General features: G+C 46.3%; 1 protein-coding gene across 8 annotated transcripts in view; it reads right to left on the bottom strand.

Annotated features, from left to right (window-relative positions):
* The window catches only part of YAP1 (Yes1 associated transcriptional regulator), a 106,602-nt gene that overhangs the window by 28,137 nt on the left and 62,596 nt on the right, over positions 1 to 15,869 (bottom strand). The gene's annotated exons all lie outside the window — the stretch shown is intronic.

Raw genomic sequence — 15,869 nt, 5'->3', positions numbered from 1 at the left:
TGACTTTATTTTGCCACGTTCCGTTTTCTGAATTAAGTGAGCAACTGGTGTGAAAACGCTGCCAGTCGTGAACAGAAGCAGAAATTAAGATAGCTGAAGGTGTGAAATAAAAGTCAGAAGCAAGTTCGTATTGGAAAATGTGTCAGGTGGTTACAAGGCTGGGAATGCCCAAGTCCTTTCCAGCTGCAGCAGGACATGGAAGAAGCAAAAAGGAACCTCATTGGAGACTGGCAAGCTAGGAAGCAGAAGAATTTTATGGGGAGCCCCATCCTGGCTTCTGTTTGTAGTGCATCACTACAACACAGGGTGTGGTAAAATGCCCCCCCTCAAAACACACACTATTTCAAAAGACACAGATCTTTTCCCTCTGTGTTGTGGAGAGAAGGGAGGGGCAGATAATTACCTGCTCACCTTTCAAATGCTAACTGGCTTAGCCAGGAAGCAGGTACCAGTGTGTATGTGTATGTGGGGGGGGGGGGGGAGATTACTTCCTAAACTTTCCTAGGAGAAAAAAGCTTCCTGGGGGAGGGGACAGGGAGGTATATCTCCAGCTGACCACAGGAAGGGGGAGGAGAGGCTCTCTTTTGCTGGCTGACCATGGAAATAGGAGTTGGCTTTTAGGAGAAAAGGTGAGCAATCATCTTGGACCACGTGGCTGCCAGGGGAGCTATCCATGCCATGAGAACTGTGAATTCCTTAAGCAAAGGTACCTACCCTATATTTAACATCAGATAGGGCATGTTTTAGCAGAAGGACATCAGGATCGCATTTCCTCCCATTTCATTTGACTCTTTTGCCTAACTCTGTGCTGTGCTAAAGAACCTTGTTCTCTTATTAAATCCTTTATAAATTTGAAGCTGGCTCAGCCAGTCCTGAGACCAGCTCCTCCTGTAATGCAGTTTAAACCACGCTGGAGGAGAAGAAGAAGAAGAAGAAGAGTTGGTTCTTATATGCCACTTTTCCCTACCCAAAGGAGGCTCAAAGTGGCTTACAGTCGCCTTCCCTTTCCTCTCCCCACAACAGACACCCTGTGAGGTGGGTGAGGCTGAGAGAGCGCTGATATCACTGCTCAGTCAGAACAGTTTTATCAGTGCTGTGGCGAGCCCAAGGTCACCCAGCTGGATGCATGTGGGGGAGTGCAGAATCAAAACTGGCATGCCAGATTAGAAGTCTGCACTCCTAACCACTACACCAAACTGCTCTCATCCCAGCCAGGTCAGCATGCTGCAGGGAAAGACCTCCCCAGGGCATACAGATCTTAGGGCCAGCACCTCCTGCAGTACGGTGTGCCACCACAGCCTGGTTTGCATGCCATGGGGAGAGACCCCCCCAGCAGCACAAAGATCCTGGAGCCAGCTTCTCCAGCAACACAGTTTAAACTGAACTGCAAGAGAAGCCTGTATCACTGGTATTTTTTTTTTGCCTCAGGGCTACTGGACCTGGAAAAATTCAGGATTTCTGAAAAAAAATCTTGATCTGAATACCATGCTAGTATTGGGATTTGGGATTTTTTCAAAAATGCAGATCTTTGGGGGGGACCAAGAGACCCAAGAAGAAAAATCCTGGTTAAAACAATGTGCAAACCCCTAGTTTTATTGTTTTCTGATAGGTTTGCTCTGCACTTCTGCAGTGGAAACAAAAATGACCTGGGAGGAGAAGAAAAGAGGATACTGTGTGGATGGCTCCCACTAAGACTTCTTTAAATCTGTTTAAACTAAGAAAGGCCTTGCATGACAAATCTGCTCTCCCAGTTACACAGTTGAGCCAGCTATGCCACTCCTCGGTCACAGAAACAAAATACATTTATGATAAATATAGGCTCATATTGAACTTTGTGCCAGTTTCCATTTCAGTTGTAAATAGGCAAGTATCAGCCAGCTCCACTGGGCTGTAGGTCAAACCCAGGGGATATTTATAGCTGGGTGGCAAAAATAACCAAACACTTTCAATTCCCTGAGACTATTTCCAGACAGTTTCAAAACGCACCAAGATTAACATTTATGAGCACAATTCCTCCAGGAAAGTGTCCTACCAAAATGCAAAGGGAGAAGCCCAAGAGTGCTCCTGGGCCTCAGCACTCACGCCATCTGCAAAATAAAGTTTGAGTCCCGTGGCAGTTTTAAGACCAACAAAGTTTTATTCTGGGTATGAAGCTTTCGTGTGCATGCAAAATAAGAGAAGGTGCTGTTCTGATGACATTTCTGAATGTTTCCTTAAAAAGCAATTGGGAAGCGACAGGAAACAAATCAAGAAATGATTACTGGGTTTAAAGCATGAAAAAGGGAGCTCATTAAAAAAAATGCAGGAGAGAATGTGCTCCCACCCCCCAAATCTGATGCATGAAACTCTGATCTGAAATGGAAGAACAAGGAAATCCAAGGGCTTTCCACATAGTATTGCAAACTCTTAATGGACAGCTAGCCTTGCTGCCCAGGGAAAATGCATCTGTTTGCACTACAAAGCCTTGCATTCAAATGGGCAAACAACCCCATGTAATTCTTAAAACTGTGGACAGGAAGGGGTGGGGTGGGGATCCATGACAGATCAAGGAGGGGGGGGGGATACTGTACAGCAAACATTTTTAGCACTCTTGGTTTTTTATTAACTTTTGATGCTTGTTCTTTTAAAAAGGGACTTCTTAACGGCTTTGCTTCCCCTGAACCCAAGAAGAAAATCGAGGCAAAATAACTGCCTTTATCTGCTAGAGCCAGGATTTACCACTTTCCTGTTTCTAACTTTCATGGGTATCAGGGAAGCATTTAATATGGGGCTCTACACCCACATACAGGGCAAGCGGCAAAAGACCTCACAGGCAGTCCGGGAACAAACCGCTCTTTGTTTCCGAAAGGAAAGAGAGGGATTTAGGAGGAAGGAGGGATTTAGAACAAGGGGGAAGGGGAACTGTACTGCATAACAAAGAAAAAAACCCAAACCTTTTCCATTTATACTTCTTCAAACCACTAGACAGTTGTTCCATTTCGACGTAGACAGCATATCAATTTTCTACGGTCTAGTCGGACGTTAGACGCCCAATGTTTGAGAGGGGCTCAATAACTCAGAACCAAACTAGAGGCATGAACTTAGGCTAGGGTTGCAGACTCTGGATTCAAAATCACCTGCAGATTTGTGGATAAAGCCTGGGAGGGTGGGGTTTAGGGAGAGGAGGAAGTTTGGCAAGGACTAATGCCATAAAGTTCACTTTCCAAAACTTTCCCCGCCAGGAGAAGTGGAACGAATGTTTGAATGCAGTCTGGTGTTCAGTTGTAATTCCAGGAAACCTCCAGCCCCTACCTGCGGGATGGGCCACCCTAATTTAGGTATCTCTCATGCTTCTCTATCAAAAGGAAATGATCAAGTATTTTGGTCCCCTCCCCCAGGACCAGAGAGCAACTGAGAACTGAGATCTGGAAGCAGTTAAGTCACAAAACAAGATTATCGGCTCAGTTTATGAGACAAAGAACCAAGTATTCGCTTCCTCTCCCTTGCCCCGAGTCTCCGGGATGAGCTAGACCGGAAAACCAAAATCAAATCTGCGGCTTCGAGAATGGGACTTGACCGAATCGTCATCCAATATGGCATCTGGACAACTTTCATTTTTGCTATCAAGTCACAGCTGCTTTTCAAGGCCAGAGACATTCAAAGGTGGTTCGTCATTGCCCGCCTCTGCAAAGCAACCCTGGTATTCTTCACCCAAATATTTACCAGGGATGACTTAGCTTCCTAAATCCGACTTACCTGGCTATCCAGGTCAGGACTTTGGGCAATCTACATGTTGAGAAATCATGTGGTACAGGCCCTCCCCCATGACTACATAGACCCAAAGTGGTGTAGTGGTTGCAATCTATGCAAGGATCCAGGACATCCAGGGCTGAATCCACTTCTGCCATGGAAACTAGGGTTGTGCACGGCGTCGTCTGAAGCGGCCACTGCAGTCTGCCGCACCCAGCGCCTCACCACGGGGGGAGAGGGGAGGGAGCCTGCATGGCCGCACATACTCCCTCCGCCCCCCCCTGGCTGCAGCAGGCTGGAGTGGCCGCTTCGGATGACGCCATGCAGAACCCTAATGGAAACTTGCTGGGTGCCCTTGGGCCACAAAACAGCCTTGTGAGGGGGAAATGGAGGAGAGGATTGTACACTGCTTTGGGTCCCCACTGGGGTAAAAGGCGGTGCACACATGAAATAAACACATATGCTCTTACATAACGTACCTATATCAAGAATTCTAAGCAGCTCATACGATAATCAGAAGAGTTCTAAGCCTCCCTTTTCCTGCATATGCTGTTTTCAATATATTTATACAGGTACTACAAGACGTTTTACAGCTAATGTCGTCAGTTATGCAAGGCAGAAAAAGACAATCTATAAAACATTTACTACTTTTGTAATGGGGAGTCAATGTAGGCAGGTCCCTGGAATTTTTGCATTTCCTCTTTTACATAAAGTCACTACTGCATGCATTTTCCTGGTCCCCCTGTATTCTCCACAAAGAAAATATAACAGAATTGCATGCACAAGCCCTAATTTTCAATCCCCGGCATCTCTAGTTACAAGGACCATGTAGATGTAAAAGATGATGTGGAAGACTTTCTCTGGAAAGGCTGTCCTTTGGAGGAGGGCAGGGAGCAAGCGGTTCCTCTTGGCAGCAGAGGATAGGACCCACAGTAATGGGTTTAAACTACCTGTAGAACAATACAGCTAGATATCAGGAAAAAAAATGTCACAATCAGAGTAATTCAGCAGTGGAAGAGGCTGCCTAAGGAGGTGGGGAGCTCCCCCACACTGCTGGTTTTAAGCATCCGCTGGACAGATCCTTCTCCTGGATGCTTTAGGCCAGTGGTCCCCAACCTTTTTGAGGCTGGGGACCAGCAGGGCAACTGCCCGCCCGCGCATGCTGTGCATGCGTGCATGCGCATTGCGCATGCATGGCCGAAATTGCGCATGTGCGACACTTTCTCGCATGCGCCACACGTGTGCGATTTCGGCCTCGCATGCGCAATGCGCGGCCGCGGCCCTGATTCCCTCTCCCCCCCTCCTGCAGTAAGAAGCTTCCCGGGCTACAAGCTTGCGGCCGGGGAAGTTTTTTACTGCGGGGGGGGGGGCGGGGAGAAGGAGCTGCGGCCCGGTGCCAAGGCCTTCGTGGCCCGGCACCGGGCTGCAGCCCGCGGGTTGGGGAACACTGCTTTAGGTTGATCCTGCATTGAACAGGGGGATGGACTAGATGGCCCGTGTGGCCCCTTCCATCTCTAGGATACGATGAAAAATGGTACCAGTCCTTGCAGACAATGCTGACTGGGACAGACCAATGGTTATATTCATTCCAAGCACCTTCATGTGTCCAATATAAATGTTCAAAGTGAATGCAATTGTGGTTTGAGGAGGGGATCTTCAACTCCATGCATGGTCAAGAGATACCTGGGATTGTCCTGGCCTCCCTCTGATGCCCACTCTAATTGTTGGAGATTGAATGATGGAGAAAGGGAGGTCTCAGTTGGAGCGACACATAGCAACCATGAATAATACCCAGAAAGCACTACAGTCTTGCAGAGCAGATTATCAGTTCCTGGATACTTCCATCCTTCAACCATACCCCACAAAGAAAGTGCCCTCTGGAAGATCTCCTGTATTTTAAAATCTGGCTGTAGAACATACAATTCACCTCCATAAACCAGGCACTACAAACTGCGTGTCAAGAAAACTTGGATACTGTTTCCCAGATCTAACATGGCAACATAAATCATGCATCTGTGATCAAGGCTCTGCTGTATTTAAAAATCCACTGCAAATTGCACATCTGGAACCCTGCTGAATCGTATGCAAAAATCTCCAGGTCAGCATCAGCCTCTTTTTCTCTCACTCTCTCATCTACATAGACAGCAATTATTGTGTTCCAGCAAGGTACTGGATGCAACATGTTTGATATACCAGTACTCAAAAGTCCACTTTTTCATATATTTCAGCACCTTTCCCACCTTGGTGTAGTGGTTAAGACTGACGGCTTCTAATCTGGTGAACTGGGTTTCATTCCCTGCTCTTCTACATGCAGCCAGCTGGGCGAGCTTGGGCTCGTCACAGCCCTGATAGGGCTGTTCTCACAGAGCAGTAACATCAGGGCTTTCTCAGCCCCACCTACCTCACAGGGTGGCTGTAAGGAATTGTAAGCTGCTTTAAGACTCCTTCAGATAGAGAAAAGCGGGGTATAAAAACTAATTCTTCTTCTTCAACCATTTAAACTGTGAGGAAAAGGTGAGGTAAAAATATAACAAAATTTCCTCATTTCAGGCTAGCCGATTGTTAGGAAGCCTATAGTAAAAGACTCCCAGGGCCATCCTAAGCAGAGTGACATACTCAGACTTAAGGGATGTAGAAGGGCCTTGGCCCAACCTAGCCAGATCTCATCAGATGTCAAGAGCGAAGCAGGGTTAGCCCTGGCTAATATTTCAATGGTAGACCAGCCAGGAACTCCAGGGTCGTTGTGCTGTGGCAAGTAATGCCAACACACCTCTATTTGTCTCTTGCCTTGAAAGTCCTACGGCAAGAGGTGGTCAGGCTGTGGCTCTCCAGATGTCCATGGACTACAAGTCCCATGAGCTTGCATTTCTGTCAGATGACTATCTAGCCTATGCTTAAAAACTTCCAATGGAGAACCCACCACCTCCCGACGCAGCCTGTTCCATGGAGGAACCACTATAATGGTCAGGAACTTCTTCCGGATGTTTAGCCAAAAATTCTTTTGAATTAATTTCAATCCATAGGTTCTGGTCCAACTCTTTGGGGGCAACAGAAAACAACTCTTCTCCATCTTCTCTAGGACAGCCCAACTAGTATTTGAAGATGGTTATCATATCACCTCTTAGTCATCTTCTCTCCAGGCTAAACAGACCAAGCTCCCTTCCCTCAACCTTTCCTCATATGACTTGGTCTCCAAACCCCTCACCATCCTCGTAGCCCTCCTCTGACACGTTGAATGCTTCAGCCTTGCCTTCGAAGATGCAGTCAGATGGAAGTGCAGCAATAAGCTTGCCATCCTTTGAACATGATAGTTTGGATGTGTAAATGATTACCTCTTTACTAGCGTGTAGGAGCAAAGTGGGAAATGGATCAACTAGGCCAGTGGTTCTCAACCTGGGGGTTGAACAATCCTTTCACAGGGGTCATGGCAGGGCAAGCTGCTAGGCTGTGGGGGTGGAGGTGCCATCCACACAACAACCTTGCAGGGTAGATTGAGATAGAGCGTTTGTCTGTCTGGAGCAGTAGAAAAGTGCGAGATTGGGACAAAAGACAGAACTGAACCGAGAAACCCGGGGGGGGGGGGGGAGAGAACAATTTGTATACAATCATGAACAATGGATCTTTGTTCATCTTTGACGATTGATCAGTTTTGGTTTAATTTCTGTGAAAGAACACCTGCATAATTTTATGGTTAGGGGTCCCCACAACATGAGGAACTGTATTAAAGGGTCACGGCATTAAGAAGGTTGAGAACCACTTAACTAGGCAGAGTCTTTCAACGTCAACATAAGCACAAGAATGCTGAATGCTGAATCTGTGGTTCTCCAGATGTCTAGACTACATGAGCCCCTACCAGCATGCTGTTGGCCGGGGCTCATGGGAATTATAGTCCACGGACATCTGGAGCCACAGTTTGGCTACCCTTGGTCTAGCAGAAGATACTCCAATTTTCAGGGGGCAGCAGTTACTATGCAGTTTGATTTTGTTACAACCCCCCCCCCCCCAGTACAGAAAACGGGGCAGACAGTACTGAACAAAGATTTAAGATGAAAACAGGGGGGGGGGGGTTGCTCTTCTGGAACCATGAGGAAACAGGGCATGGGAGTCTGTTCCTTCACATTTATCCTCAGTTCTTCAACAATAGTCTCCTCTTTGGCCACTGCTATTATTCTCAATGACACGAACTGTGCTAAAAGGAGGGCCATCTGTCCTTGGGATCAAACAAGATTTTAATCTGTGCTAACGTTTTGGAAGCGCCTTCTGAATCACGTTTGCTGACCTATTACTATAAAGCAGATTCCTTGAATACTTGGATGAGCTGAGGCAACACCAGCAGCGAGTGTTTCGGATCCAGCATCCAAGAGGCGGCATGACCTAATCCCTCCTCCTTCCAATTAGCACAAAGCGCAACATACCACGTGCGCATACTCCATCTCAAATTTAGAGAAGCTGCTCAAGATCATTTGTTTCAGTGGGGCTCATGCGGCAGAATGTTCCGGCGGACTGTGACCCTCCCACCCACCCACTCCATCCCCGGTCCAGCCTCCTTTCTTCTGGCCTTCATGGGGCCCGAAATATGCACTACGAGACAACAGGCTCTATGAGTGCTTTCTTCCCTTTATCCAGGTGACAGAATTTCATTTTGTGGTATAAGCCAGTGGTCCTCAACCTTTTTATCACCGGGGACCAGTCAACGCTTGACAATTTTACTGAGGCCCGGGAGGGTAGTCTTTTGCCGAGGGACGTCGCTGCCACCGTCTGAGCCGCTGCTCCACTTGCTTTCCCGCTGGTGCCCCTGACTTCCCGCCGCCCACAGGGGGGTGCTGCCAACAGCAGCTGTGCACTGCCATGCTGAGGGGGAGCTTCAGCCATGGGGGCCGCCGGAGAGCATCAAAGGTGAGCAGCAGCCGGGGAGGAGGACAAGGAGGAGCCGCGGCCCAGTATCGACTGATCTACGGACTGGCACCAGTCCCTGGACCGGGGGTTGGGGACCACTGGTATAAGCTATCAGGGGAGAAGGTGGACAGGTAAGCAAAGGGCTGCAAGTACCACTATTTTCCTTGCCCATAACTCTGGCATAAGGAGAACGGTCCCTGTCTGGCAGAGGCCAGTCTTCATTTCCACCAGACCAGAGAAGCCCGCATGCTCAAGGGCCCCTCCTCCCCGATTCAGTTGTAACTCTTGAGTTAAAAGGCCTGGAACAGATTTAAAAGTCCAACCACACACACACACACACACACACACACACAATAGTAATCTGGCATGTACTCAAGCCTGTCTGGGCTAGGCATACACAGTGGGCCCGAAAAGGGAAACTATGCAATTAAAACACACACGCACACCCCGCTGTATGCATCTCTTTGGGAGAGTAAGACTTCTGGAGCTTAACTGATGACACCCTCAGAGAAAGCTTAAGGCAAGGAGTTAACATCCTCCTTAAAGAGAGGCCACCTTTATTTTACAGCAAATAAAGTTTGTTTCCAGAAGGGAGATACTTCCAGCTTGTGACCTTTGCTCTAGCTCTTTATTCCAGAGCTCTGACAAGTAAGGAGGGGGGGGGGGGAGAGAGGATAATATGAGCAGGACCGAAAGCAACTGCATGGGAAAGCAGCAAAAACAAACGCTTCCTTTCAGATCTCATTTCAGATAATCAACACATGGTCCAGATGCGCAACTTCGCAGCTCACCAGCACTCCAAACAAGCCTGCATTGCAACTACCCCCCCCCCAATGCCGTTATTTGGGTAGCGCTACATGTGGCCGGTGGAAAGGCAGCCATCTGATATGCCTAATATTAGCCCAGTCGAAAGGAATAAACTGCCTCCAGGTGGTCGGGCAAAGAAGCCTTTCATAACTCAGGAGTCTGTTCCGTTTCCGTCCTCGTTTGGACACTCGCTGGGGTAGACGGATTTCATAAATTCATGACAATTTAAAATCTCTGACGTCACCAAGAACAATCACTGAGTTTTCATACGTTTCCTGAGCAAGCATTCATACCCATTGCTTGCTACCATAATTAAAACATACTGCGGAGAAAGCGGGGAGTCAGTCTGTGACCATGCAGCTCTCATACTTTCTCTGCTGGAAAGCTTAATTTAATTAGGGAAGCGACTGTGAACTTTAAAACGTCCCTTTCAGTCTCACTCATCCTCTCTCCCTGTTAGTAAGGCTATAAAGCCGAATCTCTTATTGGAAGCCTAAGTGTCTAGAACAGGGGTAGTCAAACTACAGCCCTCAAGACGTCCAGGGACTACAATTCCCATGAGCTCCTGCCAGCACTGAATACTTGACTACCCCTGGTCTAGAACATCCCTGATGCAAGGAATTAGAAGGCAGAAAAGTATTTGAGTATGACAATGAAAATTATGATTTATGCCAGAAGTCTCCAACCCTTAGCCAGGATCCTCACATGGGTAGCAGATTCCCTCCTTCCCTTGCAACTCTCTGATTCTATGATTCCTGTTAGGTTGCAAGCTCCTCTGTGGCTCTGATTTTTGGTTTGTTCCTCACTACAATACCTGCCGTTTCCCTTCTCCAGGTCTTCTGGTCTTCCATACAATGTCCTGGCCATGTCAGCAGCGAGGTCATAAATCTAGCTCTCTCCTTTCCTATCATGTGAATTCCTGTCATATGACTGCATGCTGGGCGATAACAAGTGTGCCCTCAGCCAGGAAAGAATGAAGATCAATTGTCCATGCAGTCTGCTTAATAGAGTTCAGGAATTCAGTTTGTCCAGTGGTACAACTGGTCATCGCAGTGGTCCGCAATCTTTTTCAGGCCGGGGACCGGGGGGGGGAGGAGACCAGGGGACCGGGGGGGGGGGGAGAGGCGTGCCAATCACTCCCGGCGCAGTGAGTGCCATGGGGGGGAGAGGCACTGGGGCCGGCACACTGGTAGGCACACATTGTGGCCCTTGCTGCGCTGCGGCGGGGGGAGCAAGGGAGGAGTGCCCACTGGCGTGCCGGCGCCTCCCTCCCTCCACCGTAGCCTGTTACCGAGGGCTCCACAGCCCGGTACCAGTCTACCGCCCGGGGGTTGAGGAACACTGAAAGTTTCGGATGTGAGAGAACATTCCAAGGACAGAAGAACTTTCAAACACAGAATGCAACCTTCTCACCTTTCGTCCTCCTGCTCCAGACTCAAGAATGTTGCATTCTGTGTGTAGAAATCCTCCATCTGCACAAACATCTCCTTGGATCCAAGCCTTCACCCCATGTTTATAATGCATAAACCTGCATTATATTTTGCCCCATCGCACTTTCTGCAACAAAGGAAACTCACTGTTCTCTGGTGTAAGATGCCATGGTTTAATCATGCCCTGCAAGTCCGGTTTGGTGCACCATCCATAGTTCACTGGTTCTCAAGTGGCAACAAACTAGGTTTTGTCTTCAAACAGAAAGGAGACTGGGAGAGGATTGAGTGCAAGCCTTGGCCTCAGTGTAGGTTTCTCAGTCCAGCATCAAACCATGCTCTGACTTCAACATTGAACCCAGCAAGGGAGTCTGACTGAAGATCATGCTTTCGGTTTTAAGTGATTATGGAATGTATCTCAAATACCACAACTGGAGCCCTACTCACAGAACAGAATTTCCCCCACTGCCCTGCTCTTGTTGCAGCCCACTGAGCCCCCGCAATGATGCCAAGGCTTGGGGACCCCATAGAATTTCTGATGGGGTCAACACAGGGTCTGCAGTAGGAGAGAAGAATCTACAGAAGTCAACCTCCACCACTGTCTGAGTGCAGCTTCATTGGCAGAAGAATGAACTTAAGAAACAGGCTTGTGAGCACAGGTTGACAAGCAGTCACCCCTATGCAGATGACATACAGGGACAGGAGGGGGCGCCAGTGTGCACATGTCCACTGTCCCTCTCCAAGCAATCAAGGAATGCTTAAGGCCCACATTTCTACCAGGTTTGTGTTATGCAGGGTGACAACTGTGGAAGAAATGTTACTTGAAATATGTTGATGACATTAAAATTGTTGCTACAGTTACCTGAACATGCTATGTTATGATTGTCGTTAAAATTGATGTTAAAATTGTTGTCGCTATTACCAAATTTATCTGTACTCTTGTTACTCATCTAATGTTTTCTGTAAACCACCCTGAGCCATAAGGGAGAGCAGTTTATAAACGAAAATAAATAAAAAAATAAATATAATAAAATAATAAATAAGGGTGCTCTTAATCAGCTTCGGCCAGCGCAGCACCTGGAAATGTGACAGTAGGACAGTATTGGGTGCTCCCGGATCTTTTTCAGATTAAACTTGGCATATTTCATATTTATTGTTTATACTGTATACAACTGGTTTAGGGTTACAGTCCACTCACACTGGGTGACAGAACAGGAGAAGACTTAAGTAAACAGGTTTGCTATGTTAGTTCTCCTGATTCAAATTTACTAGGTGTTTTGGTAGTCTGTGATTTCATCACTTCATAATACACAGGTGTGGTGCAGTCCTATCCCCTTTCTGAAGCAAAGTCTTGAGCAATATCACTATGTCACAGGGCAGGGCACTGGTTTAGTGTTTCACTGGCTTGAAAGAGCTCGGGAACCATTTCCATCTTTGCAGTCATCAAGCTCTTTTTCCATAACAGGACTTTGGATTTTTGTTTTGAATATCCTGAAGTTGCATTTTATGTTTCATAGGCAACAAAATATAGCAGTGGATCCGACATGGGAGACATGAAATACCGACATGGGAGACATGAAATACTTCCAGCTGTGCCTGTTTTGATGGCATAAACAGGGTTAATGAATGCCAAAGAATGCCCCAAAGAAGCCTACAGCTGTTGATAGGTCAAAAAATGCTGTAAAACTTCAAAGCCTTTTGTGTAATCTCAGCCTGACCTGCTCGGTGATCTGCACACTATTTTCATTTAGCTACACCAAGCTGAGAAGCCTGTTCTCTTTCATCAATGGTCCCATGCACTTCTGGAGTAGACTACTGGACACTATATAAAACCGTGGTTTGGTCAGCAAGAAATAACCAGCAGCTAACCAATGCATTTTTAAAAACCCATGAATTTAGTTCTGCTTCCTGCACCCTGTTCTTCAAGAAGCTGAGATTTGTTTCTGGGAGACTCCCAAGCAATCTCCCATGACCAGGCAGGGAACTGCAACCAATGAACCACATCTTGTCCCAGCTTAACCCTTTCCCCATTTTTATTTAAGACAAGAAAACCCATAAGCATATGCACAGAGAAAATCTTCAGGAAAAAAACACAAACCTGCATAATATTGCCATTAGAGGTAGCTCTTGAAGTCAACGCCAAGCCGTGATTGTGGGTTTTTTTCAGATCAAATGCAAATCAACCATTTAAATAATGTTATCAAAAGAGGACAAATACACAGTACACAAACACTGGGGTTTGTCCATGCTCCTCATCCCATGTTTAGCCCAACTAATGACTGACTTACAGCCCGGAACCCCGCCAACTATAGATAAGGCTGTATTTACATGTTTGTGCCAGAAATTCTTCCACAAAATGAAAACACATTGGGAAATTTTCTGCTCCACGTCACCGATTTCAGAAGCTTCACCTGGTACAACATATGGATGGCTCAAGTTCTATTTATTTATTTATTATATTTATGTACCGCCCTCCCCAGAGGCTCAGGGAGGTTTCTAGTCACCACTGGCAGCTATGGCCATATAACAACTGTGTACTGACACTAATTGTCTATTGGCTCACAGGCAAAATTGAACAGGCTGGTTATTATCTCCAAAGCCCTTAAAGGCCGGGAAAAACCACCTCATTTGCCATGAATCTGCGTGCCAGCTCACTGTCAGTTCATGCCAAAATAGCCTTGAAACACATACAATTCTAGCTGGAAAATTTTAAAATTCTATTCCAACCAAATTTAAGTTAACTATAAAACCTGCAGTGCAACCTTATGCAGTCTAAGCAGCCTGATTTCACTGGAGTGACTCTCCACAGGATCATCCTGTTATTCCCCCCCCACCCCCAAATTCACGGAAACCATTCATTTAGCATTGGGAAACCTGAGAGTGTTCCTAAACTGGCTATTAGGCATCTGTTGGAAACCACTTGCAACTTCAGCCTGATTTCCTTCATTTGTATAAGCTAAGAAGACAAAACCAATCGGTTCAAGTAGGGGCTGCTTTTCAAAACTGCTCACAAACTTTAATCGGTTCAGCTGTACACAGGAATCAGATCAAGTCTGCAATGTACTATCTTCACTTGCCGTCCATTTGCTTCAAAGCACAATGCGAAGTTCTGGTTCCTATCTTTAAAGCTATAGACATCTTCTTCCACCTTCTCCCATGTAGTGGTTTAGAGCTGAGAAGGTGTCTAAAGGTTCTGAGATCATTTTAAATGGCTGGACTCAGAGTTGTGGCTTGGAGTAGAGAAATCATTTAAAGGGACCAAGATTCTTTTAAACATCTTTCCCCCCTCCACTGGAAACAATGGAGGATGGGGGTAGGTGCCTCTTTGAAGGCCCACTTTGAAGGCCCCCTGGCCCAAACGTTTTTCAAAATGGGGGTGGGGGTGCTTCTACCTCAAATTTAGTTATTCTATCTCAAAAAAAAAAACAAAAAAAAAACAGCCCCTCTTCAAGCCCCAGAAATGATTCTTTATTAAAACATATCAGGAACACTGACTATAGTGGAGTCAAACATTTGGTATTCTCAAATATTTACTGAATCTGAATACCGTATCAGTATTACCAGGAACTACCAATATTTGAGGATATCAATATATTGTGGGGGTGGCACACCCCTAGCCACTGTGCCCCCCCCAAAGATTCTACCTGGGTCCCTAAATAGGTAGATTTACTAATCTCAGACTTCTCCTGACAGAGAGGTTGATTCGTTGAAAGCTCAAGGGGGTGGCAGGTTACAGTGGATGAGCGATAGGGTTGTGAGTGTCCTGCATAGTGCAGGGGGTTGGACTAGATGACCAGGTCCCTTCCAACTCCATGATTCTATATCCGCTTTTAAATCTTAAACAAAATTATAAAACACAAATTATAGCTGCAGCAGTAATGTTTGCGGCTTTTAATCCAGAAATAATAAACTATAATAAATAATTCTAAACCTAATGGTACTATTATAATTATGTTTTATTTAATTAAGTAATAGTATATGTTCATGGTGGAAACTGTCCTCCGCTTTTGGGAAGAGAGGTATAGAAATTTAATAAATAAATAAAATCCACATTTATAACCACCACTACAGATCGCCATACATGAAAAGGGTGGCGGGAAAAGAGGGGAGGAAATCACCCTCTCAGTACTCTGACAGACTGTTATGGAAGTATTAACTTGACTGTTCATACCATGAACAGAAGTCTGCTGTTTTACTATTCCACATGTTTCATCTTCCCAGGAACGGTCACAATGAAAAGGAATGAGGCCAAAACTTCAAAATAGGGGTGGGTGGACTTGCATCGCTGCAATGCTGCCTTGGCTGATGGGCTTAGCTACATATCAAGACAGGCGAGAGTTTGCCTTAACCTCACTACAAGTACAGCATCTAGCACCTCCGATGGGTTATATGCCTTGGCTTCAATGCTGCTGGGAAATGTATCTTTTGTACCTTCCACATAAGCATCATGGTGCATTTGTGCCGTTTGTGGAAGATGAGGAGGGTTCACTGCCTTTTCTCCAAGTTTCTTCTAATCTGCTCTACAAGGTTTTTAAAAAAAATCATACTACATCCTTGAGGGTTGCTGGGAGAGAGAGAGGAAATTTCAGATTTTTCCTACCCGTGTGGCACCCACTTTCCATGAGAATGTCTACATAGAAGTCATTTCCTACCCTCTCGGAAGAGGGTCTAGATCTCAGTTCTTAAGAAACTGAATGGGAGGTGTTAAGACAGTTGAAGGGAGACGGGGAAGCTGAATAGACACAAAGTTAGGAAAGACAGTTTTGCTTTTAAAAATGGGGACAAGGTAGATAGAGTGGGTATGTAACCCTGGCCAGGATGATCCTGGTTAGATTCATGCCTTTGCCCTGAATTCACTAAGCAGGCTAAAGCAATAGCCTGTCTATGTGTACTATGAAGATTGAGATGGTTGACATGCATTGAACTCTGTAAAGAAATGGTAAATACCACGGTAGGCTAAGAACCAACAACCCATGAGAAGGATGGGAACAGGAGTGTAAGTTTCCTGGA

Source organism: Paroedura picta, chromosome 6 (assembly GCF_049243985.1).
Source record: "Paroedura picta isolate Pp20150507F chromosome 6, Ppicta_v3.0, whole genome shotgun sequence".
In the NCBI taxonomy this organism is placed as follows: domain Eukaryota; kingdom Metazoa; phylum Chordata; class Lepidosauria; order Squamata; family Gekkonidae; genus Paroedura; species Paroedura picta.
The sequence above is the reverse complement of the archived record's forward strand: the minus strand, read 5'-3'. Positions and strand labels throughout refer to the sequence as shown.